The following is a 6901-nucleotide window of genomic DNA, read 5'->3' on the forward strand; positions in this document are numbered from 1 at the left end:
TGAAATTAGTTTTGGAATAAGGGAAAGGGGGATGTGATTAAAAAAATTGGGTTCAATTTTTCTCATTTGAAATTTCATAAATAAAAAGAAAATTTCTTCAAACATTTTTTTGAGAGGATTAATATTCAACAGCATAGTGAATTGCTCTAAGAGAAAACAAACATTTTAAGTTCATTTGAGTACATTCATTCTGTGTCAGAAACCTATGCTGTGTCAACTATTTCATCACAATCCAAATTTAGAGCGGAATCCAGCTTGAATGTTGTGTCCATACTTGCCCCAACCGTTCAGGGTTCAACCTCTGCGGTCGTATAAAGCTACGCCCTGCGGAGCATCTGGTTTAGCTTTATTTTACTAGATACTCATGCAACATGTTTTCTTATATTTATTTGAATAAATTGATAATTTTGATAGTTTCACATGTTTTCTCTTTTACTTATTTGATTAGAAATAAGAAGATGTGGTATGAGTGCCATTGAGACAACTCTTCAGCCAAGTCTTAATTTGTAAAAGTAAACCATTATAAGTCTAAAACTGTCTTCAACACAGAGCCTTGGCTCACACAGAACAGCAAGATATAAAAGACCCCCAAATTACTAGTGTAGAACCATTTAATACATAGATTACATAAATTCTTTCAATATGAGGGAAAGAAATAGGTCACTGAGAGAGCAATCTGTCAACATTTTTTTTTTAAATACCTCTACATAGTAGTGAATAGTCTTATAAGAAAGACTGGTAGAGATGATCAGAAATCTTACTTTATCCCAACCATTCAATAGACATAAGAAGATGTGGTATGAGTGACAATGAGACAACTACCAATCCAAGTTAAACCATTTATTATAGATTTAAGTACGGCCTTCATGCTCACATCAAGCAAACAGCCAGCCTAAAAAGGCCACAAAAATGTCTAATGTAAAAAAACATTCAAACAGGAGAACCAACGTTCTAATCTTTATAAGAGAACAAGAAACACTTATAATTCACATCAACAAACGACAACCACTGAACAAAAGGTTCCTGACTCAGGACATGTGCAAACAAATGTTGCAGGCTTAATTTTTTTAAAAGGGGCCTATGTTAACTTTATAGCACATAACAACCTTCATCACTGTTGTAAATTGTGTCAAAATGGTGATTGTATGTGGCAGAAACCAGGTTCTATTCAATGTTATTTTCCCCAAGGATAATTTATTGTGAAAATTGCATGTACTCGAAACATCTTTTTTGAAGGTTCGTTATTCAGTAGTTGGTAAAAAGTGGAGAATGGAAATGAGAATGTATCATAGAGACAACAACCTGACCAAAGAGCAGTCGAAGGTCATGAGGTTTCTGACTAAGGGACATGAATGTTCGATCCCACCAAAGCTATTAGCCTCACCAGAATCATACATATTGATTATTAGATATACTGTTCCCAGGCCACACCAACTAGAATTTAGCCATGTTAACCACTTGAATTACACACACTGATATATAGTACTCCTAATACCTGTATTTCGTATATCCATGTTCAATGATTTGTTACTGATTTATCAAGAAACAAGAATGTGTATATAGTATACAGATGCCTTACTCGCACTATCATTTTCTATGTTAAGTGGACCATGAAAGTGGGATAAAAACTCTAATTTGGCATTAAAATTAGAAAGATCACACCATAGAGAACATGTATACTAAGTTTCAAGTTGATTAGACTTCAACTTCATTCAAAACTACCTTGGCCAAAAACTTTAACCTGTAACTTGCACTATCATTATCTATGTTCAGTGGACCATGAAATTGGGGTCAAAACTCTAATTTGGCATTACAATTAGAAAGATGATATCATAGGGAACATGTGTACAAGTTTCACGTTGATTGGACTTCAACTTCATCCAAAACTACTTTGACCAAAATCTTTAACCTGAAGTGGGACAAACGGACGGACGTACACACCAGAAAACATTATGCCCCTCTTCTAACGTAGGTGCCGGGGCTTAAATAAAAGAGACAACAGATGTCAAAGAGACGTTCAAATTCAGAGTGTTAAAAATGTAATTTAAACTAGTCACTGATAATTAACAGTAAACTATCCTGCTTCGAATGTGGCACTCAGCATTTTTCTTGTCACAAATTGAGACGAAAGTTTTAGGAGCTTACTTGTAATTGTTTACTAGTATATGTTTTGTAAAAGACAAACAACAGTATATAGAAACTGAAGTCTGAGCAACACGAATCCTTGACAAAAACTGGGTGATCTCAGGTGCTCTTTGATAGTAAGCAGATCCTTCTCTACTTGTGGCACACTTTGAATTTGGGTAATTAGTATATCTTTTAAGCAGTTTATTCAAGTATGGGTGTCATTAGATTTGTCAATTTGTTGCCTAGTTACGTAATTAATTCAAAGTCCTGATATAATGGCTGTATGACTCACAACTGTCAATATAAACAGGTAATAAGAGGCAAGGGTGGGATTTGGATTGGATTCAATCTTAATTGACAAAAATTATATAACCTGCTTTTATCTTTAAAAAAAATGGGGACACTTAATTTAAACTTCTTGGTCTCGTCAGTATGTTAGATATTTGATACATACAAAAGGTAGATTTTCTATTACTTTAGATCTAGTACATACAATTATTTTCTAAATTGGGATTTATTTATTTTTTAACAAAAAACAACCTAAAATATTACGATTGTGAATAATTTTTAAATTTTAATATTCTACAGTAAACGATAGAAAATAAAACAAGAGACATATTATCATCTCTGATAAAACATTCAAATGTATATGCCCAACTTACGATAGTAGAGGGGCATTATGTTTTCTGGTCAGTGGGTCCGTCCGTCCGTCCGTTCGTCCCGCTATAGGTTAAAGTTTTTAGTCAAGGTAATTTTGATGAAGTTGAAGTCCAATCAATTTGAAACTTAGTACACATGTTCCCAATGATATGATCTATCTAATTTTATTGCCAAATTAACGTTTTGATCCCCATTTCACGGTCCACTGAACATAACAAATGATAGTGCACAGTCCAAGTTAAAGTTTTGGTTAAATTTTTTGGTCAAGGTAGTTTTTGATAAAGTTGAAGTCCAATCAATTTGAAACTTAGTACACATGTTCCCTTTGATATGATCTTTCAAATCTTAATTCCAAATTAAAGGTTTGACCCCAATTTCACGGTCCACTGAACATGGAAAATGATGGTGCGAGTGGGGCATCCGTGTACTATGGACATATTCTTGTTTAAAAGTATACTGGTGGACTTTGAAAAACGCAACACACTTTTTTGGCTTTTTATTTATCAAACAATGATAAATCTTCACCATACGTTACTATTTATGCTTACCATACTTCTTTCTGTAAACAAAAATTCAATGCCTGACTTACCCGAGGTAGCGAAACATACCGGATTATTGACGTCACACGAATTTCTTAACGCTAAATTTGAAATACATGAATTGTTTTTTAGGTGTTTTTTCTCTCTCTTGAAACGTTTTTTTTTATTGACCAATATTATACCCACACTTTCATCACAAAAAAGGTTGCACATATTGCATTTCCATATTGCGAAGAAGCGGTCGCAAAGGAAAATAGAATCTGGAATTGAGGAATACGTGAACGTCTTAATTGACAATATCCCTTCTGAAAAATCTCAAGTACTTTAATTCGGCCACGACGTCAAGCGCTAGTCTAGTCGCCAAATACCATAGCAGATTAAGGGCTATAGAAAAAATAACACATTTTAAGTCCTAAAGTTTAAACAGCATAATTGCCATAACACATAGTAATGGGTTGGACAGAGGCCAAATCAAAATGATACAAAACATGCGTTTCCATTCTGTCAATCATTTAGCCAACTAGGCAGTCCTTTCCTCTGACAGTGACATGTCCATTGGTCAGGGGAATTCAGGGTTTCAGATTTGAGCATTTCTCATAACGTAGTTGAACATGAGAATGTTTCAATTAAAAAAAAGATTATGAAGTGCTGCATTTTTATGGTCCGTCAGTATATGTCTGAATTTAAGATGGATAAATGAAACATATGTGATACGCATTTTAAAACATTTACAGGTGAATAAACGTTGCTATTTTATAAATATACACTTAATTGTAATCACGGTTCAAATGACTGAATAAATATAAGTTTATCTTTATATAGCAAATGATAAACTTCTCCGAGGCTTCACACTATCAAATATCTATGTAGGACAAAACATGACTTGTCACGCATACAAACAAAACAAATGACAGTGACTCGAACGGGAATCCCGGATACCACATACATATGTACTTTATATCGAGAGACCAAGATATAACACTGCACCTGACAGTGCGTATATGTTTTTTACGCATCATAATTTATGGTGCGTAAAAACAAATCCACAATGTCATGTTAGATTCTCCTTTATATCCCAGTCCCACTAGGCCACGATCGCACTACGATCTGTGAAAAAAATAAAAATTTTGATGATCGTGGTACGATCGTGTAGGTCGCAGTAAGGTCGTACCACGGTCGTGGTGAGGTCTTCAAGATCGCGAAGAGCGTGGCCAACTTTGAACATGTTCAAAACAATCGTGGTGCGGTCGTGGCAAAATTAGGTTGTAGTAGAAGCGTAGAGAGATTGCACTAAGATCGTAGTAAGATCGCAAAGGTCGCTGTACAATCGTAGCGAGAGCGTAGCGAAAGCGTGATTCTATTCGGAGATATTGCGCTACGATCTCACAGCGACGTTATCACGACCTTACTACGACTATCACGTTCTCACCGCGACCCAACTACGCTACCGACGCAACGTCAGATATTGCTACCATTTAGTGTAACATGAAAATGACGTTAAATTGGAAACACACTTTGTCTAATTCTTCCTGCTTTCCTTTTTGGGTAAATGCAAATTATAACACACAAGTATAAATGCCGTGAGAATCCCATCCGATATGATTTTATAATTAACATCTATAGGATATTCGATTTTACTGCTAGTAATTATGTGTTTTTGGAGGAATATTGCTGCATTATAATTATATTCAACCCGAGTCATGATGATTTTATTCAAGCAGTGACATACTATAGCTTACACTAATGATACTGAAGTTTTCTTACTTTTTGATCGTCTTATAGATATGTATTTTTGTAATGTGTGCATCATTTCGTTTTGTTGAAAGCAGGACTTTTATATTCAGGTGAGGAAGGAACACGCAGTTCATGCCGTCCCTAGCATATTACGCTTGTAGCGACGTCAACTCATGATAACGGACAAACTTGCAAGACATTTTCATTAATCAGTATTTTTTATAGATAACCCTGTAATCTTAATGTTATTTGGTGTACCAACTTCAAATTTAAAAGTACTTTTTATTGGTATAGTTATCAAGGCCGAAAAATAATCTTCACGAAATCAATTCTCCGTCTTTTTTTGCCGAAAAAGTTTTTTGAAGGCATGAAAGTTGAACTCGGACATTGCCGCAAGACATTGCAAATCTATTGTTTTGAATTTATAATGTAGCTCAATTTATTTTTCAATTCGAATTTCGGGAGCTAACACTTAGTACAAAACAATCGTGCTTACAATTCAATAAATTATCTGTCAAAATTTTATTTTTGAACTGAAATGTTTTAAGTTTCCAAATTAAATTTCCGATGGGACATTTCCGTACATTATATTCTTTTGAAAATATGTATGCAAATTTTAAATGGAGACAGCCGTGTTAACCAATACTGAAATACATCACGTCATAGAATGTTCATGCAAAATTTCGAAGAGTTGCGTGCACATTTCGCGAATTGTTCGAGTTTTATGTTTCGGGTTTGTTACATGGGACAACGCTAAGTAAACGTTTTTTTCGGATAAACTGTGTCTTCCTAAGCCTATGAGTATTGTATTTTTATTCTTTCTCTATCATAATGTGAAAATTTAAGAATCAATCTTTATTTTCATGTATAATTTGAAATGTTTATTTCAGCATTTCTATAAAAAATTCCCGTCAAATATTCACTTAACGCTATTTTTCGCAGTAGTAGCAATATCTAACGTTTGCGTCTACCACTACGACTTTACCACGCTGTTCACGACCATAGTACGATTCTAGCACGCCCTTGCCGTCCTCATCACGCTCTTCTCACGACCTTATTACGTTCAAACTACGACCATCATTTTTATTGTCATTTTCACATAAAATATATAAAAAAAAACTCCCTAGATTTTGTTTGTCTGAATAAAATTGAGAATGGAAATGGGGAATGCGTCAAAGAGACAACAACCCGACCAAATAAAAAAAACAACAGCAGAAGGTCACCAACAGGTCTTCAATGTAGCGAGAAATTCCCGCACCCGGAGGCGTCCTTCAGCTGGCCCCTAAACAAATATATTAATACTAGTTCAGTGATAATGAACGCCATACTAATTTCCAAATTGTACACAAGAAACTAAAATTAAAATAATACAAGACTAACAAAGGCCAGAGGCTCCTGACTTGGGACAGGCGCATGTATTTATCCATTTGCTCTAACGGCTCAACCATGCTTCTCGTTTTTATATAGATTAGACCGTTGGTTTTTCCCGTTTAAATGGTTTAACATTAGTATTATTTTGGGGACCCTTGATAGCGTGCTGTTCGGTATGAGCCAAGGCTCCGTATTGAAGGCCGTACCTTGGCCTATAATGGTTTACTTTTATAGATTTTTACGTTGATGGAGAGTTGTCTCATTGGCACTCATACCACATCTTCCTATATATATTGACACATCTGTGTCATCTCTTCTATCTTTCACTAAAATATCGTCTTTTGAGCTTTATGGACCAGCAATAGGTTGTAATTTATGTTTGATTGGTCGTTCCGACACCTCTTGATATTATACTACTTATGTGTATAGTATCAGTTTAATTGAAGTCTGGAGCTGGCATGTCAGTTAAC

This window comes from Mytilus trossulus, unplaced genomic scaffold (assembly GCF_036588685.1).
Source record: "Mytilus trossulus isolate FHL-02 unplaced genomic scaffold, PNRI_Mtr1.1.1.hap1 h1tg000244l__unscaffolded, whole genome shotgun sequence".
NCBI classification, from domain to species: Eukaryota; Metazoa; Mollusca; class Bivalvia; order Mytilida; family Mytilidae; genus Mytilus; species Mytilus trossulus.